Raw genomic sequence first — 27,755 nt, 5'->3', positions numbered from 1 at the left:
CCTTCCTGTTCTTGTGTTTAATAATGTAAGGAAAAGACTCAATGAATTCTACCCATTTAGCATGACGACGGTTCAGATTTGTTTGGGTACGAATATGTTTTAAAGCCTCATGATCAGAATGAATTATGAACTCACGATGTCAAAGATAGTGCTGCCATGTATGCAAAGTGCGCACTAAAGCGTAAAGCTCCTTATCATAAGTAGAATATTTCAGACTAGCACCGCTTAATTTTTCACTAAAATAAGCAACTGGTTTTCCTTCTTGTAACAAAACAGCACCTAGCCCAATACCGCTAGCATCGCATTCAAGCTCAAACACTTTATTAAAATCAGGCAATTGCAATAGGGGAGCTTGGGTTAACTTATCTTTCAAAGTGTTGAACGCTTCCTCTTGCGAATCACTCCAAGCAAACGGCACATCTTTCTTTGTAAGCTCATGTAGAGGCGCTGCAATGGAGCTAAAATCACGAACAAATCTGCGGTAGAAACCGGCAAGTCCAAGAAAGCTCCGAATTTGTGTGACCGTCGTCGGTGTAGGCCACTCCCGAATGGCAGCAATCTTGCTGCTATCCACCTCAATGCCCTGTGGAGTAACAACATAACCAAGAAATGAGACACGTCGTGTGCAAAAGATGCATTTTTCCATGTTAGCAAATAACTGGGCAGCACGCAATGCATCAAAAACAGCACTTAAATGTTCCAAATGCTCTTTCTTAGATTTGCTGTAAATAAGGATATCATCAAAATAAACAACCACAAACAATCCTATGAAGGGCCTCAGAACTTCATTCATCACTCGCATAAAAGTGTTGGGAGCATTAGTCAATCCAAACGGCATAACCAACCATTCATATAAACCAAATTTTGTTTTAAAAGCCGTTTTCCATTCATCACCCAGTTTCATTCTAATCTGGTGGTAACCACTACGCAAATCAATCTTAGTGAAAATAATGGCACCACTAAGCTCATCTAGCATGTCATCAAGGCGTGGTATAGGATATCGATAACGAATAGTGATGTTATTAATAGCACGACAGTCTACACACATACGCCATGACCCATCTTTCTTGGGAACAAGTAACACAGGAATAGAGCAAGGGCTAAGAGACTCACGAATGTATCCCTTGTCAAGCAACGCCTGTACCTGGCGCTGAATCTCCTTCGTCTCATCCGGATTTGTACGGTACGGTGCGCGGTTTGGAAGCTGTGCGCCGGGGATGAGGTCGATCTGGTGCTCAATGCCACGAAGCGGTGGGAGACCCGGTGGTAAGTCTTTAGGAAAGACATCAGTGTACTCCTGCAAAAGGTTAGCAACCATATGGGGAATAGCCAAAGATGGTGCATCATCAAGTGAAATGAGGACACTAGAGCATACAAGTGCATAGCATGGCAAATGAGCACCGTGTAGATCATCAAAATCAGCACATGTAGCAAGTAAAACAGGAGCCTTCAACTTGATTTCAGAAGGAACAGAGGGTGATGGATCAAGTTGTTTAGCCGTTATAGTAGCTCGGGCAAGATCATCTTTAACAATTTGTTCAGGTGTCATTGGATGTATAATTATTTTCTGACCCTTAAAAATGAAAGAATAATGATTCGAACGACCATGATGCAAGCTATCAGTATCATATTGCCACGGTCGACCAAGTAACAAAGAGCATGCTTCCATGGGAATAACATCACAATCAACAAAATCAGAATAAGCACCCATGGAGAAAGGAACACGCACAGAACGCGTGATTTTTATTTTACCACCATCATTAAGCCATTGAATGTGATATGGGTTTGGATGCTTACGAGTGGGTAACGACAACTTTTCGACCAACATGGTACTCGCCAAATTGTTGCAACTGCCGCTGTCGATAATGATGCGAATTGACCGCTCCTGCACAACACCCTTTGTATGGAACAGAGTGTGTCGCTGATTCTTCTCGGGCAAAGCGACCTGTGTACTAAGAACACGCTGCACAACAAGACTTTCATACCTATCAGCGTCGCCCGGGTTGACATGTACCTCCGCCTGAGCTGCATGGTTAGTGGCAAGTAGTGCATGTTCAATGAGAGAAACAAGGAAGATGGTTGCGGCGCGCTAGGGTTTGATGTAACTGAAGGAGAAAAACAAGGAATATGGTTGCGGCGCGCTAGGGTTTGATGTAACCGAAGGAGAAAAACAAGGAAGAAAGAAGGATGGTGAGAGAAAAAACACAATGCGACCAGCAACAAATGACGCGAAAGCACACAAATTCAACAATGCAGATTATTGAAAGAATGTGCGAGGCTCAAAAGGGTGTTGGTATAAGGTCTAACCTGAATTTTTATGTGGTTTTGTGGACTGTAGGAGAAAAAAACACTCGATAAACTCACCAATCAACCTGGAAATCTGATACCACTTGATAGAGCTGGAGTGCCCGATCTTTCGGTGAGTGGAGATAATTCCGATTTGGTGGAAGTAGACCCTCACGATCCGACTACGACGAGCGATCCCGAAGCGCCAATGCAATCGCTGAACCAACTTCCAATGGTTACCGACCTTGCTGATGCGAGATCGGCCTGATCACGAAGATCGTTTCCTGTGCGCAATCGAAGAACGAACAAGAAAAAGATGCGAGCAATCTTAATATCACTCGAGGTGGAGTTCTGAATCATAGAGGACAGCACGTATTTGTGCGTGTTCTGGGGTAGCTAAAGCTAGATGTAAAACAAAACTCGAAGAACAAAGGAGGCGCAGCTCCTATATAAATAGAGAGAGGGGGCGCAGCCCCTAGGGGCGGCCAACCCTAGGTCGTCCACTATGCGCCGCAGTTGGGCTGGTCGTCTATTCTTCTGGGCCCTCATTCTTCAGTAGCACGACGAAGTTAAGATCTCTGGCACGGGCCCGAGTGATTGGCCCAGCTAATGAAGGAAGTGGCGCTTGATGTGGAGGTGCTGCTGGTGTAGTCGTACTCATAGTGATGTCCTCATCACCTAGATTTGTTAGGTCCACTCCCACCAGCACAAGGCAACTTGAAGTATGTTTTATTGGCAGTACAATATTTTTCTAAGTGGATTGAGGTGAAGCCTTTGGCTACAATAATTTCGGTCACAGTCCAAAAAATCTTCTGGCAAAATATTTTTTGTCGCTTCAGTGTGCCAAAAGCAATAACTATGGACAATGGAACACATTTTGATGCCGAAACATTCAAAGATTTTTGTGATCGAATTGTACGAAGATCCATTTTGCATCAGTCAGACATCTAGAATCAAATGGGCTGGTAAAAAGAGCAAATGGCATTATAATGACAGGAATAATGAAGCTAATCTTCAACCAGCCCAGAGGAAGGTGGCCAGATGAGTTTATTAAAGTGGTGTGGAGCCACAACACAACTACGTCAAGGTCAACAGGATTTACACCCTTCAAGCTCTTGTTTGGTTACGAAGCAATAACTCCAGAAGAAGCAAAGACATGGTCAATAAGAATAATAGCTTCGACAAAAGACGAAGCTGATTATCAAAGAACAAAGGATACTATAGAAGGGACCAGACTTTAGGCTATAGAGCACTTCAATAAATATCAAGCCAAAACAATAAGGTGGCATGATAGAAAAGTTCGATTGAAAAACATTAAGCCAGGACATCTAGTACTTCGGAGAATGGCCAACCCAGATATGGTGGCAAGTTGCAACTGAAGTGGGAAGGTCCTTTTCTGGTAATATCTTCGTCAAGACCCGGTTCATATAGATTGAAGGATATGGACGGCAACAACATACCCAGATCTTGGAATGCGGATGAGCTTCGGCGATACTATGTGTAATTTGATGTAATCTTTTTTCATTTTTCTATGGCACCCTTTTCCTTTCAAGAGGGGAGGAAGGTTTTTAATGGGGCCATAACTTGTAATTTTTCATTCTTATTTAGCCCTATGAGGGCCAAATCCCCCAAAGATGTAATATGTAAAATCTAAGCCTGCACCATCGAGTGCAAAAAGAAAAACAGGGAGAAGCTCAAAAGACGTCCCAAAGGGGATGCAGAGCAAGACGAAGCTGCAAAAAAGACGTTCCTAAGGGAGCGCAGCGTAACTTTTCTGCTCAAAAGTCGTTCCTAAGGGAATGCAGAGCCAAAAATTTGTCGAAGATGCAAAAGTCATTCCTAAGGGAGCGCAGAGTAAGTTTTCTGCTCAAAAGTCGTTCCAAAAAGAATTTAGAGCCAAATACCACCGAAATATAAGGTGAAGAAGTTCAAAAGTCATTCCTAAGGGGATGCAGAACTTAAATGCCACCGAAATAGAAGGTGAAGAAGCTCAAAAGACGTTCCTAAGGGGATGTAGAGCTTAAAAGACTCAAAAGTCGTTCCTAAGGGGATGCAGAGTCTGGTTGTGGTTTCGTGTGTATGTTCAGGACATTCATTTGCACATTACATTACATCATTCATTGCATTCATACACATTCATGTAGACATCTATAGGATCATCATCATCATAACATGAAGCACAAACATAAATACTTCAGCTTTGGCAACAATGCTTCAATACGCACGAAGAAGCAAGGACATGCTTCGTTGTGTACAAAAAGAAGGGAAGGTGTTTTTCGCCTTCGGCTCAAAAGATACAAGTTTCGTCCACAGCAAAGCAATTTATACATGGATGGAAAGGTAAAAATATATTACAAGGTATGGACAAGTATACAAAGTAATGTTCAATTCTCGATTACAATGTGTTTTACAAAGATAATACAAGTGCTTCTAAGCTCTATGCAGGCAGGACTAAAAAATAGCTTCAGCAGCCTTCAGAATGTGCTTCGGATTATCAATCTTCTGCACCACCATCCTGCACATAAACAAGCAGTATAAGGTAAAAAGTAATCACAAGATATGGCAAGCAACATGTATAAGTTTCATACCGGCTTAAGCAAGCTTTGGGCCTCGTCACCAGCCAAATCCCGCCCACCCTTTGCCCAAATCTGAGTTATAAATCTATTTCCAATACTACGGGCTTCGCTGGGGATATCAACCAAGTCTGAGGGAGACAGACTGAAGGTTGGTTTGTTGACCGTTTTTTGTGTGTACAACCAGCCTTCATGAATGCTACAGCCATGCCGCGAGAAGCTAGCAGAGCACAGAAGTCGCCGTGTTCGGCTATCACTTCATCAAGCGCTTCAACTTCGCCTTCAATGTGTTCGAAGGTGCTTGGTATATTTTCAGTTGAAGGGGTAAACTCTTCGGAGCTAGCTCCAACCGAGTTGAAGACCCTTTTCAGTCGTTGAATGCAGCGGTTGCCAAAGTTCAAACATATGTTCTGAAGCTCTTTCAAAGTTTGTTGATGTGGCGGAACCGCCCGAATTATTCTAGCTTAAGTGCCCAAGTCGCACCTTTAGAGGCAGCGACACACTTAAATCGGAATAACCTGTCAGTCCCTCGGATCTAGTCCGATAAAGCCACTTACCAGGATCGAATACCACTAGCTCACTCGAAGATAAGGCACAGAGAAATACAATAAAGCATAATACCACAAATTTAATAAGCATCAATAGTGATTACATTATCGGAGTTCAGAAATAATACTATAAATTTTAATGCAGCGGAAATAACTAACGGAGAAAACCGAGTGACATGGCGAAGCCTGGCCACGCTACTCCTCCTGGTCCTCTCCTGCGGAAGAAGTAACCCACTCGACCGTCTATCCCGGTGGCAGGGATGGAGGCCAAGTCACACCATCAACCAATCATCCTAAGGAGTACCTGCAAAAATTATGCCACAAGCAAGGCTGAGTATACTAATACTCAGCTAGACTTACCCAGTGTGAGGAGTCTACTTCTCTACCTCTAGACATGCAGCTGTTTGGCTGAGGGGTTTGGTTTGCCAAAAGCACTAGCTGAGTCTAAAATCAAGTTTTAGCTTTTCAAGTTTTAGTATGATCTTTTTTCAACTAGATGAGTACCTAGCTATTCATACATGGTATCAAACATTATATCAATCAACATCTTTTGCCAGTCACCTCATTTCCACTTATTACTCAATATAGCAACATGGATCAAGCAGTCTCATTAGCTGCGAGAAGCAGACGATTCGAATCGAGTTTTTAAACCTTACAAGGTAAACCTAAACACACGATATGGCGAGGCATTCCGTCCCCACACACATCAACCGCCCCCATCGATTCCCCGTCAGCAGAGAGGGGCTCACCGCCTTGGCGTACAATGCCTCACTGACCCCGACTGTCGTCGTGCAGTGACCGCACTTGTACCCACCATAACCAGAATGGGAGACCACATCTCAGGTCGCGTGAAGAGGGCAATCTACTGCCAGGTTCACTCAGGTACTAGGCTTACCGATTTACCATATTTCTCGACATGTGCTTAGTACGTTCAAACGCTTGACACACGGTACCACACCTTAATCCTTATTCCAATTTCCGTCTCTGTCGGCGTTTCGACCCCGGGGGGTCCTTGGACCGACGAGTAAATTTGTCGCTGCGTGTCCCAGCCCAGATGGGTTGGCGCAAGATGGAACACAAGGGGAAAGCGCGGCTCGTGTTATCTCGCACCAGGGGGGGTGTGCTCGTAGTAGGGGTTACAAGCGTTCGCGAGAGAGAGAGTGAGCATGTTTGTCAGCTCGTTCTCCCGCGCGACCCCCTCGCATGAAGGACCTGGACCTTCCTTTTATAGATGCAAGGAGAGGGTCCAGGTGTACAATGGGGGGTGTAGCTAGGCGCTAACGTGTCTGGCAGAGAGGTGCCTGAGCCATGTGTACATGCCAACGTGGCTGTCGGAGAGGTGCTAGAGCCCTGTGTACGCGGTAACGTGGCCGTCGGAGGAGTGCCTGAGCCCTATAGAAGCACAGCTGTCGGTGCTGCTGGGATCTTGCTGACATCTCCTTGCTTCCTCAGGGGGCTGAGAACCACCGTCATCATGGACGCACGTGGGGAGCCATCATTACTTGTTACCAGGGCGAGCTAGATGGGACGCCGGTCTTGTTCCCTCGTAGCCTGAGCTAGCTAGAGGTAGGGTAATGATGCATCCCTCGTGGCGCGGTCAGTCCGAGCCCAAGGTCGAGCGAGGCGGAGACTCCTCCTGAGGCCGAGGTTGAGGCTGAGCCCTGGGGTCGGGTGAGGCGGAGACCACCTTCCGAGGTCGTGGTTGAGGCCGAGCGCTGGGGTCGGGCGAGGCGGAGACCACCTTCCGAGGCCGAGCCCTGGGGTCAGGCGAGGCGGAGACCTCCTCCAGAGGCCAAGGCCTAAGGTCGGGCGAGGCGGAGCTTCCTGTTGTGCCTGAGGCTGAACTTGGCTGTTGTCAGCCTTGCCCGGGTGGCTGGCACAACAGTCGGAGCGGGGTGAGCGGCGCTGTTTTGCTGTCAGGTCGGTCAGCGAAAGGGTGAAGTGACTACGGTCACTTCGACCTTGCCGACTGAGGCGCGCGTGTCAGGATAAGGTGTCAGGCGATCCTCGCATTGAATGCGCCTGCGATACGGTCGGTTGGAGAGGCAATTTGGCCAAGGTTGCTTCTCGACGAAGCCTGCCCGAGTTGGGCCTCGAGCGTGCCGAGGGTGCGCCCACTGCCTGAGGAGGCCCTCGGGCGAGACGTGAATTTGTCCGGGACTACTGTTCCCGCCCGAGGCCGGGCTCGAGCGAGGCGAGATCGTGTCCCTTGAGTAGACGAAGCCTTGACCTGAATCATGCCCATCAGTCTCTGCAGCTTGTGCTGATGGTGGTTACCAGCCGTGTTTAGGACTGTTGGGGGTACCCCTAATTACGGTACCCGACAGTAGCCCCCGAGCCTCAAAGGGAGTGTTGGTACTCTCTTGGAGGATTTGCCGCACTTTTTAGCGAGGGGATCGGCCTTTCTCGGTTACACTTTGTTCCGGTGGGTGCACGCGAGCGCACCCGCCGGGTGTAGCCCCCGAGGCCTCGGAGGAGTGGTTTGACTCCTCTGAGGTCTTAATGCCTTTCGTGACGCCTCGGCCAGCCTAGTTGTTCCCTCATGCGACCTGATTGTAGCCTGGGTGCATGGTCAGGTTCCGAGTTTATAGGCTGGTTTGTTGACGCTGTCAACGGTTCGGCCATAGCCGGGTTTGCGAGAGCAGCCCCCAAGCCTCTGCACGGAGCGAGAGGACGATCAAGGACTGTCTCGACTTTTATTATACGCCCCTTCGTCGCCTTTCCGCAAGGAGGAAGGGGGAGAAAGTGCCATGTTGCCCTCGGAGGGCGTCGAACATGGTGTCTCCAGTGAGTTGCTAACGGGTGATCTGAGTGGACGCCCGTGCCCCGTTCGATAAGGGTCGGCTAGTGGCCCAGAGGCGCGCTCCAAAAGTACCTGCAGGTGATTTGCCGGACCCGGACCCGTTCGATAGGGTCCGAGGGCTCGATGCCTCCCTCTGGTGGGATTCCGTTACAAAATCGCTCCTATTGGTCTCGGAAATGTCCTAGGGTACCTCGGGAGCATAGCCCGAGCCTCGGCCATGTAACGGACGTACCCAGAATCATCCCTCGCTCTGTGTGCTCTGGGGCGGCTGTCGAACCCTTCTGAGGGGCCAGCCTTCGAACCCCTGATCAGTAGTGGGCGCAGAGCCCGAGTGCTCTTGGGCGGCTGTCGAACCCTTCCAAGGGGCCAGCCTTCGAACCCCTGATTAGTAATGAGCTTGAAGCCCGAGTGCTCTGGGGCAGCTGTCGAACCTTCCCGAGGGGCCAGCCTTCGAACCCCTGATCAGTAGGAGGGCTCGGGGCCCGCTTCCTTCGCGGAGAAGGATCCCTTTCGAAATATCCCCTTTCTTGGTCCCTGTAGCAAGAGAGAGAAAGGGGAAGAGGAAAAGGATATGAATTTAAATGGTGTGGCGCACCTTTTTTGACGTGGTCATCATGGCGGAGGTGAAACGACGCCCGCTTCGCCTGCCAAAGGCGTCGCTTGCCCTACCGAGGAGTTAATGCGACGGGACAGGTGATTCGCGGGGCGGCTGCGTGCGCGAGTTGTTTGAGGAACGGAACACGGGCGTGTTGTCTTCACGCCGTGGGAGAGGGCTCCCCTGCTGCTCCAGGAGGGGACGTGAGCCTGCAGGCGATTTGACCGCTGCTTCCGCTCGTCTGCTGCCGCCATTACTGCCGGTCCACTTTTGGCCATATCAACCGTCGCGCCTCCTCTTGCGGCTGACTGACCCGTGATCGTTGTGCTCGATTGGCACTGTTGGGCCAGGCGCAGGGTTGCCTCGAGTCGCGGCACTGGTTCCACGGTTAAGAAGGCGCGGCATTGGTGCAAGTGGCGGTGCGGTTTCTTGCACATAGTAACCGGCGCGCCAGTTACATGACATGTGGGCTAGGACCTCCATGCTGGATGCGTCAAAGCCGAAGGGGTGCGCCCCCGCGGTGCGGTTGCATGCCACCTGCATGGCGGTCCGCCCTTTCGACCGCTGGTTTCGGCGAGGATGGAGGAGTGCTTGTAACCGCGGGGCGGTTACACGCTCCGCGTGCGGCGATTTGGCTTCTTCCGTTTCGGGTCAGCCTGCATGACGTGTGGGGCCCAACCCCCGTGTCGTAGGGGGAGGACCCCGGAGCACGTCGGTGAAGACTTTGCCCGTGACTATTGAGGATGCGAGTGGGAAGAGCCGCCTTTAAAAAGGGATCGATCCCCCGGGCGGTAGCCATGCCTTCGCACTCCCCTCATGCATCGTTCCCTTCCACCTTCCGAGCCCCCGGATGGGGAGCGCCCATGTTGCCTTTGTCTTGCTGCTGTTGGAGGAGCACGACCTCGCGGGGGTTGGCGCCCTTCAGCCATCGCTCGGCTTCAAGGATTTTCATCATGCAGCCTGGCTGCATTCCCTCACCAATGGTCATCCAGGATGATGACCACCAGTTCGGTGGTGGAGAGAAGCAAGCCGGGCTGCGGCCTCTGCCCCACCCTCAGCTTCAAGGATCTTCATCATCCTTGCTGGGGAGGAGGGCGGGGCAAGTCGGGGCCTGCCTCCGTGTGGGCCGGCGGCCCGCTTCTTCCTCCGGCATTCGGGGGAGAAGGGCATACTCCAGCTCTGCGGAGGAGGCGTCCTCTAGCCATGCGGGGGAAGGCAAACTGCTGCTTCCTGGACAGGGTGCAACTGTCCATCCTCCACCCGGGTGATGGCCGTGCCGCGCGCGAGCCGGCTACGTCCAGGTCCTCCCTACGTCGTCGGCTGCACAACATGTCGTACGCCGCGAGGGCGGTACTCGTGTTCTGGGATGGCCCCGTTCTCGTTCTCGTGGCGAGAACGGGAGTGTGGACCTGCCAGTGCGCTTTGGGGCGACCGCCGCTCCCTGGCGCGGTGTTGGTGGGCAGGTGGCCGCTGTCGTCGGTGCCGAGGTGGTGGCAGCCAGAGAAGGTTTCTCCGCTGACGAGACCGTCAGTGCCACCTGCGCTTCGGGCCTCCGGCTCTTTGGCTTTAATGGCTGGTTCTCGTCCCCCGTGAGGGGACGTGAACGAGGGCCTTTCAGCAGCAGCGTTTGCCCTGAGGCCGTCGCTGCATCTGTCTTGCCGCCCGAGACGGAGGTCGTAGCCACGCTGTTGGTGCAGCGGTCGCCGGCGAGCTACCCGGAATTTGTTATCCCGCAGGCCCTCTGGTGTGGAGGTTGTTCATACCCGTGGGAGTGGAACCGGAGTTCCATTTGTAATGGCACCCTGAGTATGGGTGTATGTTCATTGTGGCTATTGAGGCCTGAACATCTGGGTATTTGGGCGTGAAGCCGTGTTTCTTCCTCATTTCGAGCACTAGGACTCGCCTGTCGGCTGGCTGAACCGCTTAACTGAGCGTGAGTTGCCGTGCGCGGAAGGTGACGAGTGAGGTGTCCGTATCCCGGAGGCGTAGGAGTCCCTTGGCTCGGTCGGCCTTGCCACTCAAGGCCTCTCTTGCTCAGTTTTAGAACCTTCGGCTGCTCTGCGATGAGCTGGAGCCGGAGGCAGCGGTGTCGGCGTGGACAGAGGCGGAGTCGGCTCAAAAAGAGGCTTCGTCAGCCCAGGAGTAGGTGGCTTCCCAGGCCGAGGAGGTGCAGCAGCGGCGGCTGGAGCTTGGCCAGGTCATCCGTGAGCGGGACCAACCTCGGAGTCATGCTGTCGAGGCCATGAGCCTGGCTGAGGTCCTCGGGGGACAGCTGGCTGAGGCTACGGAGCGGCCAACCGAGGTGTCTGCTCGGGCCGGGGCCCTAGTGGAGACCCGGGCTACGATGGCCCAAGCACGGTGCTGGCGTCCTCCTTCGAGGTGGAGATCCTTTCGCCCATGTCGCCGTCCGAGGCCGAGCTAGATTCCGCCGAAGGTGGAAACGTCGTCGAGGGTGCTGCTGCTCCCCCTGTCGATGTCCGAACCTGCAGGAACAGTTTGTCTGTAGTATGCTTATGTTTTTTGCGGCCTCCGAGGCCTAAACATCTTATTGTTATAAAGCTATGTTTCCTTTCCTCTTGTTTCGAGTATCAGGACTTGTTCGTCGGTAGCAGAATCGCTTGTCCGAGCGAGAGTTACTTTTCGTGGAAGGTGATGAGTGAGGTATCCATATCCCGGAGGCGTAGTAGTCCCTCGGCTCGGTCGGCCTTGCCGCTTACGTGCACTCTTACTCGTTTGTAGGATTCTGTTATCAATATAGTCGAGAAGGCACGAAAATCATTCTGGCAGAAAAGTTTTCGAGCGTTAGGACTCGTTCAGTAGCAGAATCGCTTATCCGAGCGTGAGTTACTTATTGCGGAAGGTGATGAGTGAGGTATCCGTATCCCAAAGGCGTAGGAGTCCCTCGGCTCGGTCGGCCTTGCCGCTTACGTGTACTCTCATCGTTTTCAGGATCCCGCTATCGAAGCAGTCGAAAAGCGCAAAAGACGTTCTGGCAAAAAGACTTTTTCCGAGGAAAATTTTGACGCAGAGGGGGTTCCCCCCTTCTAGCCCCCGAGGGAGGGTCGGGCTTTGCCGAGGAAAGGCTGACCCTTCCTTGACAATTAGACTTTATTTGTGTATGTGAAGAGAAACGAGGTATATGAATGACTTGAAACATCTTAAGGGTAGAAGCGACGTAGTTGTTGGATGTTCCAAGCGTTGCTGTAGACCTCGCCTTGATCGTTGGCCAGCTTGTATATTCCAGGCTTCAAAATCTTGGCGATGATGAACGGCCCTTCCCAGGGAGGAGTAAGCTTGTGGTGTCCTCGGGCGACCTGGAAGCCTCGGGGCCGAACCCCTCGGGCGTGGTAGCGTCACAGAGACTGCTGATACCGCGCCAAGTGTAGTAAGGCCACGTCCCGAGCTTCTTCGAGCTGGTCCAGTGAGTCTTCTCGGCTGACCTGGTTGCTTCAGTTGTCTTACGCCTTTGTCCTCGGGGAACCGTATTCTAAGTCTGTGGGTAAGATAGCCTCGGCCCCATAGACTAGAAAGAACGGCGAGAAACCCGTGGCTCGGCTTGGCGTCGTCCTTAGACTCCAGACTACCGAGGGTAGCTCTTTCATCCATCGCTTGCCAAACTTGTTGAGGTCATTGTAGATCCTCGGTTTAAGTCCCTGCAGAATCATACCGTTGGCACGCTCCACCTGCCCATTCGTCATGGGGTGAGCTACGGCAGCCCAGTCCACACGGATGTGGTGGTCCTCGCAGAAGTCCAGGAACTTCTTCCCAGTGAACTGTGTGCCATTGTCGATGATGATGGAGTTCGGGACCCCAAAGCGATGGATGATGTTGGTGAAGAACGCCACCGCCTGCTCGGACCTGATGCTGGTTAGGGTCGGACCTCGATCCACTTGGAGAATTTGTCGATGGTGACCAGCAGGTGCGAGAAGCCCCCGGGTGCCTTCTGCAAGGGACCAACGAGGTCCAGACCCCACACTGTAAATGGCCAGGTGATGGGTATTATCTACAGGGCCTGAGCGGGCAGGTGTGTCTGTCTCGCGTAGAATTGACACCCTTGGCAGGAGCGTACAATCCTAGTGGTGTCGGCCACCGCGGTCGGCCAGTAGAAGCCTTGTCGGAAGGCGTTCCCCACAAGGGCTCAAGGTGCTACATGGTGACTGCAAGCCCCCGAGTGTATTTCTTGCAATAGCTCCTGTCCTTTGGCGACGGATATGCATCGTTGGAGAATGCCTGAGGGGCTGCGGTGGTAGAGCTCCTTTTCATCACCCAGTAAGACGAACGACTTGGCGCGCCGCGCCAGTCGCCGAGCTTCGGCCTTGTCAAGGGGTAGCTCTCCTCAGAGGAGATATTGCAGGTACGGGGTCTACCAGTTTCGGTTTGGCGCAACCCCATTCCACTCTCCCTCGACGCACAGGGCCTCACCCTCGGCGGACGAGGACACCTCGGGCTGGGCCGAGGCCTCCTCGGGCTGGGCCGAGGCCTCCTCGGGCTCGGGCGTGTCATCGATCTTGACGGAGGGTTGATGTATGTCTCTGGAGAAGACGTCCGGGGGAACCGTTGTCTGCCCCGAAGCTATTTTAGCCAGCTCATCCGCAGTCTCGTTGTACCATCGAGCGATATGGTTGAGCTCGAGCCCGTAGAACTTGTCTTCCAGGCGCTGAACTTCGTCGTAGTAGGCCTCCATCTTCCGGTCGCGGTAGTGGGAGTTCTTCATGACTTGGTCAATGACAAGCTGTGAGTCGCCACGAGCGTCGAGGCGCCGAACCCCTAGCTCGATGGCGACGCGCAACCTGTTAACCAGAGCCTCGTACTCGGCCACGTTGTTTGACGCCGGGAAATGGAGGTGCAGCACGTAGCGGAGATGTTTCCCGAGGGGTGAGATGAAGAGCAGGCTAGCACCTGCTCCTATTTTCATCAGTGACCCATCGAAGTACATGGTCTAGAATTCCGGTTGGATCGGAGCTGTTGGTAATTGGGTGTCGACCCATTCCGCTAGGAAATCCGCCAAGACTTGGGATTTTATGGCCTTTCGAGGGACGAATGAGAGTGTTTCGCCCATGAGCTCCACTGCCCACTTTGCTATCCTACCCGAGGCCTCTCGGCACTGGATGATCTCCCCTAGGGGGAAGGATGACACCACAGTCACCGAATGAGACTCGAAGTAGTGTCGCAACTTTCGCCGCGTCAGAATTACTGCGTACAGTAGCTTCTGAATTTGCAGGTAGCGGATCTTGGTATCGGATAGCATTTCACTGACGAAGTTGACCGGCCTCTGGACGAGCAGTGTATGCCCTTCTTCTCGTCTCTCGACTACGATCGCGACGCTGACCACCTGAGTGGTTGCGGCTACGTAGATCAAGAGGGTTTCTCCTGTAGCTGGGGGCACCAAGATGGGCGCATTTGTAAGGAGCGCCTTCAAGTTTCTGAGGGCTTCCTCGGCCTCGGGGGTCCAAGTGAAGCGCTCGGTCTTCCTTAAGAGGCAGTACAAGGGTAGGCCTTTTTCGCCGAGGCGCGAGATGAAGTGGCTCAGAGCCGCAAGGCATCCCATGACCCTTTGTACTCCTTTCAAATCTTTGATAGGCCCCATGTTGGTGATGCCCCGCTCGGAGACGATGAACCCTAGGAGCATGCCTCGGGAGACTCCGAAGACACACTTCTCGGGATTGAGCTTCACGCCCTTCGCTCTCAGACACTTGAATGTCGTTTCAAGGTCATAGAGGAGGTCGGAGGCTTTCCTCGTCTTGACAACGATGTCATCGACGCAAGCCTCGACCGTTCGGCCGATGTGCTCTCCGAACACGTGGTTCATGCACCTTTGGTATGTCGCACCTACATTCCTCAAGCCAAATGGCATAGTAGTATAGCAGTACATGCCAAAAGGTGTGATGAAAGAAGTCGCGAGCTGGTCGGACTATTTCATCTTGATTTGGCGATAACCTGAATAGGCGTCGAGGAATGACAGGGTTTCGCACCCAGTAGTGGAGTCCACAATTTGATCGATATGAGGCAGAGGGTAGGGAACCTTCGGACATGCTTTGTTTAGACCAGTGTAGTCTACGCACATCCTCCATTTCCCACATTTCTTTTTCACAAGCACAGGGTTAGCTAACCATTCAGGATGGAATACCTCTTTGATGAACCCTGCGGCCATCAGCTTGTGGATCTCCTCGCCTATGGCTCTGCGCTTTTCTTTGTCGAAACGGCGCAAAGGCTGCTTCACGGGTCGGGCTCCAGCTCGGATATCCAGCGAGTGCTCAGCGACATCCCTCGGTATGCCCGGCATGTCCGAGGGACTCCACGCAAAAACTTCGGCGTTTGCGCGGAGAAAGTCGACGAGCACTGCTTCCTATTTGGGGTCGAGCTCGGAGCTGATCCGGACTTGCTTGCTGGCGTCGTTGCTGGGGTCGAGAGGGACGGACTTAACCGCCTCAGCTGGTTCGAAGTTGCCGGCATGGCGCTTCGCATTAGGCACCTCCTTGGAGAGGCACTCTAGGTCGGCGATGAGGGCCTCGGACTCGGCGAGGGCCTCAGCGTACTCCACGCACTCCATGTCGCATTCGTACGCGTGTCGGTACGTGGATCCGACGGTGATGACCCCGTTGGGGCCCGACATCTTGAGCTTGAGGTAGGTGTAGTTGAGGACGGCCATGAATTTGGCGTAGCACGGTCTCCCCAGCACTACGTGGTAGGTTCCACGGAACCCGACCACCTCGAACGTGAGGGTTTCCTTTCGAAAGTTGGAGGGAGTTCCGAAGCAGACGGGCAGATCGAGTTCTCCAAGGGGCAGGACGCGCTTCCCGGGGATGATCCCGTGAAAGGGCGCCGCACAAGCCCGGATCGTGGACAGATCGATCTTCAAGAGCCCGAGGGTCTCGGCGTAGATGATGTTGAGGCTGCTGCCTCCGTCCATGAGGACCTTGGTGAGCCTAGTGTTGCCGATGACGGGGTTGACAATGAGCGGGTACTTTCCTGGGCTCGGCACGCAGTCGGGGTGGTCACCTTGGTCGAAGGTGATGGGCTTGTCGGACCAGTCTAGGTAGACTAGTGCCGCCACCTTTACCGAGCAGACCTCCCGACGCTCCTACTTGTGGTGCCGAGCCGAGGCATTCGCCACTTGCCCACCGTAGATCATGAAGCAGCTGTGGACCTCGGGGAACTCCTCTGCCTTGTCGCCCTCCTTCTTGTCATTGTCTTGGCCTTTGCCACCTTTCGCCGGGGGCCCGGCCTTATGGAAGTAGCGAAGAAGCATGACGCATTCCTCAAGGGTGTGCTTGACGGGACCCTGGTGATAGGGGCACGACTCCTTGAGCATTTTGTCGAACAGGTTGGCCCCTCCGGGAGGCTTCCGAGGGTTCCTGTGCTCGGCGGCAGCGACAAGATCTGCGTCGGCGGCGTCGCGCTTCACTTGCGACTTCTTTTTCGCCTTCTTCTTTGCGCCACGCTGGGCGGACGCCTCGTGGACGTCTTCCTACTGGCGTCCCCGAGGCTGCTTGTCCTTCCGGAAGATGGCTTCGACCGCCTCCTGACTAGAGGCGAACTTGGTGGCGATGTCCATCAACTCGCTCGCCTTGGTGGGAGTCTTGTGGCCCAGTTTGCTCACTAGGTCGCGGCAAGTGGTGCTGGTGAGGAACGCCCCGATGACATCCGAGTCGGTGATGTTGGGCAGCTCGTTGCGCTGCTTCGAAAACCGCCGGATGTACTCTCGCAAGGATTCCCCTGGCTGCTGGTGGCAGCTTCGGAGATCCCAGGAGTTCCCAGGGCGCACGTACGTGCCCTGGAAGTTCCTAGCGAAGGCCTTGACCAGGTCGTCCCAGTTGGAGATTTGTGCAGGAGGCAGATGCTCCAGCCAGGCCTAGGCGGCGTCGGAGAGGAACAAGGGGAGGTTGCGGATGATGAGGTTGTCATCGTCCGTTCCACCCAGCTGGCAGGCCAGCCAGTAGTCCGCAAGCCATAACTCCGACCTTGTTTCCCCCGAGTACTTGGTGATGGTAGTCGGGGCTCGGAACCGGGTCGGGAACAGCGCCCGTTGTATGGCCCGGCTGAAGGCTTGCGGACCTGGTGGTTCGGGCGAGGGGCTCCGATCCTCCTCACTGTCGTAGCGTCCCCCACGCCTGGGGTGGTAGCCTCGGCGCAGCTTCTCGTCGAGGCGGGCTCGACGGTCGCGGCGGTGATGCTCGTTACCGAGGCGATCCGGGGCTGCAGGCATCGCGTCCCGCGTGCGCCCGGCGTGGACCGAGGCCTCCCGCATGGGTCGGGAAGTCGCTGCGCGATGCTTCGGGGGGCACCCTTGCCTTCGGGAGGCAGAGCTTTTGGCCTGTCGGACCGCGACATCCTCTAAGAGATTCTTGAGTTCTCCCTAGATACGCCACCCCTCGGTGGTGGATGGTTCCGGTATCGCTCGGAGTAGTATTGCCGCTGCAGCCAGATTCTGGCCGACCCCGCTGGAGGGCGGGAGCAGCCTTGCCCTGGCATCATCAACGATACGGCGCTGGACGTCCCGGGCCTGATGACGCGCTTCTCCGGCGAGTGCTCGGCCTGCTCACTCCTGCTCGATGTTTTGCCGGAGCTGCACAAGTTGCCCTGCTTCCTCGTCAAGCTTGGCCTGCATCTCGCGGATTTGCTCGAGCTGTGTGTCCTGACCACCCGCAGGGACTGGGACCACAGCTAGCTCCCGCAGGATGTCAACGTGAGGCGCAGGCCCAGGGGGATCGTCATCCTCCGGCATACCGAGGTGGTTGCCTTCGTCGTGACCCCCTAGATCGACGTGGAAACATTCGCGACTTGGGCCACAACCCTCGTCGTCAAGGCTGTGGCCATCATCGGAGCAATCGGAGAGGCAGTAGTCACATGCGATCATGAAGTCTCGCATGGCACTGGGATTACTGAGCCCGGAGAAGTCCCAACCGGAGTCGGGACCGTCCTCTTCCTCAGAACCCGGGGGCCCATAGGTCGAGACGGCCGTCAGTCGGTCCCAAGATGACCACATATGGTACCTCGGAAGGTTAGGATATGCCTTTACGAAAGCGCTCACCGAAGCGGGGTCGCTTGGTGGATCGAAGCTGAATCTAAAAGGCACAGGGTGGAAAACGGACGGTACCTCTTGATCGATGGACGGTGACGAAGTAGCGTCGGGGACGGACTGCACCGTTATCTCAGGTACGAGGCTAACGCTCAGCATGTCCTTCGCGAGTGTGCTGGCGTCATCTATCCACTTGGGGCTGGCATGTTGCGGGGAAACGACACTCGTCGTTGTCTCAGGCGCGAGGACAACGCCCGACATGTCCCCCGCTGGGGTGCCGGCGTCGTCGACTCGCTCGACAGACGACGAGATGTTGCCTCCTGCCTGGCCACGGTTGCCCCGTCTCCTCCTCCTGCGGCGAGGAGGGTGGCGGGACAAACCCAGATGTTGCTCTTTTGCCACGGGGGGAAGATGATAGAGCTGGAGTGCCCGATCTTTCGGTGAGTGGAGATAATTCCGATTTGGTGGAAGTAGACCCTCACGATCCGACTACGACGAGCAAACCCGAAGCGCCAATGCAATCGCTGAACCAACTCCCAATGGTTACCGACCTTGCTGATGCGAGATTGGCCTGATCATGAAGATTGTTTCCTGTGCGCAATCGTAGAACGAACAAGAAAAAGATGCGAGCAATCTTAATATAACTCGAGGTGGAGTTCTAAATCACAGAGGACAGCACGTATTTGTGCATGTTCTGGGGTAGCTAAAGCTAGATGTAAAACAAAACTCAAGTTCTAAATGAAATAGGACTCTGACTAAATAAAGGAGAGGCGTGAACAGTAGGGCCGGCGCTACAGTACCGCGGTTACTGTTCACGACTTCCCTAGGCGCCCCATCCGGGCCTTTCTGTTGGGCCATCTTCTAATCTTCTGGGCCTTCGTTCTTTAACAGCATGATGTAGTTCAATTCTCTTGCACGGGCCCGAGTCACTTGCCCAGGTGGAAGGGGTGGCGCCTGGACTGGGGAAGATGGTGCCTAGGCTGGAGAAGGTGCTGCTAGTGTACATGTACTCGTGTTGGTGTTGATGTCCTCATCATCCTCCCCTTCTTGAACTGAAGTCGTCCTCGACGGCAACTCCTCATCTTCTCCCGCATACGGTTTCAAATCTGCAACATTAAAACTAGTGGAAACACCAAACTCTGGAGGCAGGTCAAGGATATAAGCATTAGCATTAATCTTGGTTAGTATCTTAAAAGGACCAGCAGCACGAGGCATCAATTTAGAATGGCGCAAAGTAGGAAAACGATCCTTTCTCAAATGCAACCAAACCATATCACCAGGTTCAAAAGTAACTAGTTTCCGGCCTTTACTACCAGTAATCTGATATTTAGCATTAGTAGCAGCAATGTTTTGTTGAGTTTGTTCATGGAGGTTAATCATTTGTTCAACATGTGCAACAGCATCTATGTGTGGGGCGTCCGCAGCATCAAGCAAAAACAAAGCAATAGGCGCCCTAGGAATGTAACCATAAACAATTTGAAAAGGGCACATCTTTGTAGAAGAATGTGTTGCATGAGTATAAGCAAACTCAACATGAGGCAAGCAATCCTCCCAACGTTTCAAATTTTTGTCTAAAACAGCCCTAAGCATGGTAGACAAAGTTCGATTAACTACCTCAGTTTGACCATCAGTCTGAGGGTGACAAGTGGTACTAAACAACAATTTAGTTCCCAATTTATTCCACAGAGATCTCCAAAAATGACTGAGAAACTTAGCATCACGATCCGAGACTATTGTATTGGGAATACCGTGCAAACGAATAATCTCTCTAAAAAACAATTCAGCAACATTGCTAGCATCATCAGTCTTATGACAAGGTATGAAATGAGCCATTTTGGAGAATCGATCAACAACCACAAAAATGATATCCCTCCCCTTTTTAGTTCTAGGCAATCCCAAAACAAAATCCATCGAAATATCAATCCAAGGGGAAGTAGGAATAGGCAATGGCATATACAAACCATGGTTGTTTAACCGTGACTTAGCTTTCTAACAAGTAGTGCAGCGTGCAACAAGGCGCTCAACATTAGCTCGCATCCGAGGCCAAAAGAAGTGGGCAGCCAACACCTCATGTGTCTTGTAGACACCAAAGTGCCCCATGAGACCGCCTCCATGCGCTTCCTGTAACAACAAAAGACGAACCGAGCTAGCTGGAACACACAGCTTGTTAGCGCGAAACAGGAACCCATCCTGTATGTGGAATTTGCCCCATGTTTTCCCATTAATACAATGGCCGAAAGCATCTTTAAAATCAGCATCGTCAACATATTGATCTTTCACAGTGTGCAAACCAAAGATTTTAAAATCTAACTGTGACAGCATGGTATAGCGACGAGACAAAGCATCAGCAATAACATTGTCCTTCCCGTTCTTGTGTTTAATAATGTAAGGAAAGGACTCAATGAATTCTACCCATTTAGCATGACGACGGTTCAGATTTGTTTGGGTACGAATATGTTTTAAAGCCTCATGATCAGAATGAATTATGAACTCACGATGCCAAAGATAGTGCTGCCATGTATGCAAAGTGCGTACTAAAGCGTAAATCTCCTTATCATAAGTAGAATATTTCAGACTAGCACCGCTTAATTTTTCACTAAAATAAGCAACTGGTTTTCCTTCTTGTAACAAAACAGCACCTAGCCCAATACGGCCAGTATCGCATTCAAGCTCAAACACTTTATTAAAATCAGGCAATAGGGGAGCTTGGGTTAACTTATCTTTCAAAGTGTTGAACGCTACCTCCTGCGAATCACTCCAAGCAAACAACACATCTTTCTTTGTAAGCTCATGTAGAGGCGCTGCAATGGAGCTAAAATCACGAACAAATCTGCGGTAGAAATCGGCAAGTCCAAGAAAACTCTGAATTTGTGTGACCGACGTTGGTGTAGGCCACTCCCGAATGGCAGCAATCTTGCTGCTATCCACCTCAATGCCCTGTGGAGTAACAACATAACCAAGAAACGAGACACGTCGTGTACAAAAGATGCATTTTTCCATGTTAGCAAATAACTGGGCAGCACGCAATGCATCAAAAACAACACTTAAATGTTCCAAATGCTCTTTCTTAGATTTGCTGTAAATAAGGATATCATCAAAATAAACAACCACAAACAATCCTATGAAGGGCCTGAGAACTTCATTCATCACTCGCATAAAAGTGTTGGGAGCATTAGTCAATCCAAACGGCATAACCAACCATTCATATAAACCAAATTTCGTTTTAAAAGTCGTTTTCCATTCATCACCCAGTTTCATTCTAATCTGGTGGTAACCACTACGCAAATCAATCTTAGTGAAAATAATGGAACCACTAAGCTCATCTAGCATATCATCAAGGCGTGGTATAGGATATCGATAACGAATAGTAATGTAATTAATAGCATGACAGTCTACACACATACGGCATGACCCATCTTTTTTGGGAACAAGCAACACAGGAATAGAGCAAGGGCTAAGAGACTCATGAATGTATCCCTTGGCAAGCAACACCTGTACCTGGCACTGAATCTCCTTCGTCTCATCCGGATTTGTATGGTACGGTGCGCGGTTCGGAAGCTGTGCGCCGGGGATGAGGTCGATCTGGTGCTCAATGCCACGAAGCGGTGGGAGACCCGGTGGTAAGTCTTTGGGAAAGACATCAGCGTACTCCTGCAAAAGGTTAGCAACCATAGGGGGAATAGCCAAAGATGGTGCATCATCAAGTGAAATGAGGACACTAGAGCATACAAGTGCATAGCATGGCAAATGAGCACCGTGTAGATCATCAAAATCAGCACGTGTAGCAAGTAAAACAGGAGCCTTCAACTTGATTTCAGAAGGAACAGAGGGCAATGGATCAAGTTGTTAGCAGTTATAGCAGCTCGGGCAAGATCATCTTTAACAATTTGTTCAGTTGTCATTGGATGTATAATTATTTTCTGACCCTTAAAAATGAAAGAATAATGATTCGAACGACCATGATGCAAGCTATCAGTATCATATTGCCAAGGTCGACCAAGTAACAAAGAGCATGCTTCCATGGGAATAACATCACAATCAACAAAATCAGAATAAGCACCCATGGAGAAAGGAACACGCACGGAATGTGTGATTTTTATTTTACCACCATCATTAAGCCATTGAATGTGATATGGGTTTGGATGCTTACGAGTGGGTAACGACAACTTTTCGACCAGCATGGTACTCGTCAAATTGTTGCAACTGCCGTTGTTGATAATGATGTGAATTGACCGCTCCTGCACAACACCCTTTGTCTGGAACAGAGTGTGTCACTGATTCTTCTTGGGCAAAGCGACCTGTGTACTAAGAACACGCTGCACAACAAGACTTTCATACCTATCAGCGTCGCCCGGGTTGACATGTACCTCCGCCTTATGTTTAATTTCTTCAGAATCACTAGCGGAAGAGTACTCACCATCGTCACGAATGAGCAAAGTGCGCTTGTTTGGGCAGTCCCGAATCACATGGCCAAATCCTCTACAGCGATGACACTGAATATCCCGTGTACGACCTGTGGGTGGGGCAGTGCTGGCTGGTTTGGTCGTCTTCTCGCGTGGAGTAGTGGTGGACGTGGATGGCGCAGGGGGAACTGGTGCTGAGGTGGATGTCGAGCTTCGTTCTGCAAAAGGGTTAGAATATGGCTTCGAGCGACGTCCCTGCACTTCACGTTCAGCTTTGCAAGCATATTCAAATAAAGTAGTCATATCATAATATTCCTTATAATCAAGTATATCCTGGATTTCGCGGTTTAAACCACCACGAAAATGTGCCATAGCAGCGTCGTTGTCCTCCAATATCCCACAACGAATCATACCTTTTTGTAACTCCTGGAAATAGTCCTCAACAGATTGAGAACCTTGCTGAAAACGCTGCATTTTATTAAGCAAATCACGAGCATAATACGAAGGCACAAATCGATGTCGCATCGCAGCTTTCAACTGATCCCAAGTGGTTGGAATGGTAGTGGGATGTTTTATTTTATACTCACGCCACCAAATTAAAGCAAAATCAGTAAATTCACTAATATCAGCTTTAACCTGAGAATGTGCAGCAATATCATGGTATGAAAATTTTTGTTCAACCTCTAACTCCCAATCAAGATATGCAGCAGGATCATATTTGCCATTAAAAGGTGGAATTTTAAATTTAATCTTAGAAAATAAGTCATTAGGGGGATGACGAACCACACGACGTGCACGACCATGGCGATCTCCATCGTCCTGCTCAGTGTCACCGCCGTAGTCCTGCTCCATCTTTATGGTCAACGCATCAAGGCGTGCCAGGATGGTGTCGAGTGTGGTGCGAGTCGCCGTTTGAGCAAGTTCAAGCTGGTTGAAACGCTCGGTCGTCGAAGTGACCGTTGAATCAAGCCGTTCATGCATCGTCCTAATGTCAGCAGCAAGTCCATCAACTTGTCCCCTTACTTCCAGCAACTGGGCATCCACCGTGTCATGTGCTCCTGCCATAGTTAGCGCAAACACCAAAACACCAAAAGGAGAAAAACTGACGACAACAGGGAAATGGTGGTGACAACTCGCTCAATGGAATGCTGTTATTAATTCTTATCCGTTCTTACCAAGCCACAGTGGTGAACTGCAACCAACAGGTGGAACCGGTGAAAGATTGGATGAGCGATTGCCTGGAGAAACAGAAACCTTCTCGTCGTAGAAATATGTGGAGTTTTGGGTAGGCTGCACTCAAGTCAAGGATTAGCACGATCAAACAATAATGCAAAGTTGAATTATAGTGCAAAACACGAAACTATATTGCTGGCCACAAGTGCAAAGGACGGATGGAACTAGCAGAATGGCAGTACCGTAAATATTGTACTAGCGAGGCCAAAAAGGCACTAGTAGGAATCACATGTGATTTTGTTTTTATTTTTTTGTATGATTTTTTTGATATTTTTCTCAGCACAAGGAGCAACAAAATAGGAACTACACGAAGTTTCACCTAAAACAGAGTTCAGATGTTGTCTACAGAAAATCAGAAAGTTCTCTGAAAAGCGTGCGAGAACTTTGACGATTTTTTTCTTTATTTTCCTGAATTTTTTTGACAATTTTATCGAACCCAAAGAGGCCATAGGCCAGTTTGGCCGGCCTCAGAATGGTGTCAACAAGCTCCTGTAAAAATTTCAGATTTTTTGAACAACCGAGCGAAAAATTATGCCCGGTTTAAGGAAGGTATGTTTAAAACGACCGAGATGAGACAACCGCTTTGTATCCTTTCTCCTTCGTTTTCTTTTTTTGTTTCTGTTTTTTTTGACGTAACCGAAGGAGAAAAACAAGGAAGCGGCGTTGACTCGGTTTGTTTTTTTCTGTTTTTTTTACGTAACCGAAGGAGAAAAATAAGGAAGCGGCGTTGACTCGGTTTGTGGCGTGATCAAACGGAATATGGTGGCGGCGCGCTAGGGTTTGAATGATGGAATAACACAATGCAACCAGCAACAAATGACGTGAAAGCACACAAATTCAACAATGCAGATTATTGAAAGAAAGTGTGAGGCTCAAAAGGGTGTTGGGATAAGGTCTAACCTAAATTTTTATGTGGTTTTGTGGACTGTAGGAGAAAAACACTCGATAAACTCACCGACCAACCTGGAAATCTAATACCACTTGATAGAGCTGGAGTGCCCGATCTTTCGGTGAGTGGAGATAATTCCGATTTGGTGGAAGTAGACCCTCACGATCCGACTACGACGAGCAAACCCGAAGCACCAATGCAATCGCTGAACGAACTCCCAATGGTTACCGACCTTGCTGATGCGAGATCGGCCTGATCACAAAGATCGTTTCCTGTGCGCAATCGTAGAACGAACAAGAAAAAGATGCGAGCAATCTTAATATCACTCGAGGTGGAGTTCTGAATCACAGAGGACAGCACGTATTTGTGCGTGTTCTGGGGTAGCTAAAGCTAGATGTAAAACAAAACTCAAATTCTAAATGAAATAGGACTCTGACTAAATAAAGGAGAGGCGTGAACAGTAGGGCCGGCGCTACAGTACCGCGGTTACTGTTCACGACTTCCCTAGGCGCCCCATCCAGGCCTTCCTGTTGGGCCATCTTCTAATCTTCTGGGCCTTCGTTCTTTAACAGCATGATGTAGTTCAATTCTCTTGCATGGGCCCGAGTCACTGGCCCAGGTGGAAGGGGTGGTGCCTGGACTGGGGAAGATGGTGCCTGGGCTGGAGAAGGTGCTGCTGGTGTAGATGTACTCGTGTTGGTGTTGATGTCCTCATCAGAAGACGTCGTCGAGTTCGCCGCCGCCGGGCGAGCTGACGACCGTCGTTGTTGCTGTCGCGCTGCGGGGGGAGGAGTACCATGTCGTAGCTGCCGTCGAGGGACATGAACTCGAGACTCCCGAAGCGGAGTAGCGTCCCGAGCTGAAGAGGTTGCTGAAGACTACCCATCTGGAACTCAACGGGAAGTTGTTCGTCCACACGCAGCAGACCCCTACCTGGCGCGCCAACTGTCGGCGTTTCGACCCCGGGGGGGGTCCCTGGACCGACGAGTAAATTTGTCGCTGCGCGTCCTAGCCCAGATGAGTTGGCGCAAGATGGAACACAAGGGGAAAGCGCGGCTCGTGTTATCTCGCACCAGGGGGGTGTGCTCGTAGTAGGAGTTACAAGCGTTCGCGAGAGAGAGAGAGTGAGCCTGTTCGTTAGCTCGTTCTCCCGCCCGACCCCCTCGCATGAAGGCCCTGGACCTTCCTTTTATAGATGCAAGGAGAGGATCCAGATGTACAATGGGGGTGTAGCTAGGCGCTAACGTGTCTAGCAGAGAGGTGCCTGAGCCCTGTGTACATGCCAACGTGGCTGTCGGAGAGGTGCTAGAGCCCTGTGTACGCGGTAACGTGTCCGTCGGAGGAGTGCCTGAGCCCTGTAGAAGCACAGCTGTCGGTGCTGCTGGGATCTTGCTGACGTCTCCTTGCTTCCGTAGGGGGCTGAGAACCACCGTCATCATGGACGCACGCGGGGAGCCATCATTACTTGTTACCGGGGCGAGCCAGATGGGACGCCAGTCTTGTTCCCCCATAGCCTGAGCTAGCTAGGGGTAGGGTAATGATGCATCCCCCGTGGCGCGGTCGGTCCGAGCCCAAGGTCGGGCGAGGCGGAGACTCCTCCTGAGGCCGAGGTTGAGGCCGAGCCCTGGGGTCGGGTGAGGCGGAGACCACCTTCCGAGGCCGAGGTTGAGGCCAAGCCCTAGGGTCGGGCGAGGCGGAGACCACCTTTCGAGGCCGAGGTTGAGGCCAAGCCCTGGGGTCGGGCGAGGGGGAGACCTCCTCCCGAGGCCGAGGCCTAAGGTCGGGCGAGGCGGATCTTCCTGTTGCGCCTGAGGCTGAACTTGGCTGTTGTCAGCCTTGCCCGGGTGGCTGGCACAACAGTCGAAGCGGGGTGAGCGGCGCTGTTTTCCTGTCAGGTCGGTCAGCAAAAGGGCGAAGTGACTACGATCACTTCGACCTTGGCGACTGAGGCGCGCGTGTCAGGATAAGGTGTCAGGCGATCCTCGCATTGAATGCGCCTGCGATACGGTCGGTTGGAGAGGCGATTTGGCCAAGGTTGCTTCTCGGCGAAGACTGCCCGAGTTGGGCCTCGGGCGTGCCGAGGGTGCGCCCACTACCTGAGGAGGCCCTCGGGCGAGACGTGAATTCATCTAGGACTACTGTTCCTGCCCGAGGCCGGGCTCGGGCGAGGCGAGATCGCATCCCATGGGTAGACGAAGCCTTGACCTGAATCATGCCCATTAGTCTCTGCAGCTTGTGTTGATGGTGGTTACCAGCCGTGTTTAGGACTGTTGGGGGTACCCCTAATTACGGTACCCGACAGTCTCGTAGACAACGCATCCCCATGGACCGTTGTCCACAGACCATCATCATTACGATATAAAAATGGATACAACCAATTCCTGACCTCGCGCGAGTGCAAAAAAATCACTCGACTTCTACCGAGATCCCTAATTAGTAAAGCAGCTACTCGACCTAGCATACTAGTATCCATCTCAAAAGGAAATCATGAGTTCATGCAACTAGGGTTTTAGTCAACTCCTACACTTAAGTGCACAGTACAAGCCTACAAACATTAAGTGTAGTAAAATAGCATATATAACGGTTATGCATAAAACCGGGGCTTACCTTTAATTTAACACTTATATAGTGTTTGCTGGGGGAGGTACTCGCTTGGCGAGCATCCACTGGTTAAGTCCATCCTTCCTTGGGTTGTCCACCAACTGTATCTTGTGGTTGGCACCACATCACGTGCACGATCAGCATCTCTCGGTCCTAAATGAGATGCAAGATGCATATGGATGAATATAATGAAGGTAGCACAAAGTAGCACAAGATATACAAAGACACAGTGGTGAACTAAACATTAAATTGGAAGACACCGCAAACAACCACATGTTAGCTTTAGTTATCTACACGTCGTCAGGCATACGTAGTTACTACCACTGGAAAGATGACGACGCTTACTTTACTTAACCAATACAAACATGACCACACAAGCATGAGCACAAGTGTTTACCACGTTCACTTTAATCATCCATTAGTTACCTAACATTAAATTAGTTAAGTACACAAGTTCGCTACAACTTATATATAGATAGACTTAGTTGAAAAGGAACTAGACACTTAATTGGGCTTTAAAATTATTCACTAGGCAAACACTTATTAGACCCTCACTAATTAGGTTCACTAACTTAGCGAGACGTACACTTGTTACTTATATAATTAGGCCCAATTGTATTAGTTATATTATCATTACTGTGGGTTCAACCAATCATCAAACGAGGAAACTGTCGACTCGAGTCGAACACAACATAGTAGAGCATCCACCAAACATAACAAAATCAGGACAGCAGCACAGCAGGTGCTTGTTTCAGTCATAACTCTTTAAATATTAATCCAAACATAGCAAACTAGGACTTTATGG

Source organism: Zea mays, chromosome 7 (assembly GCF_902167145.1).
Source record: "Zea mays cultivar B73 chromosome 7, Zm-B73-REFERENCE-NAM-5.0, whole genome shotgun sequence".
Lineage (NCBI taxonomy): Eukaryota > Viridiplantae > Streptophyta > Magnoliopsida > Poales > Poaceae > Zea > Zea mays.
The sequence above is the reverse complement of the archived record's forward strand: the minus strand, read 5'-3'. Positions refer to the sequence as shown.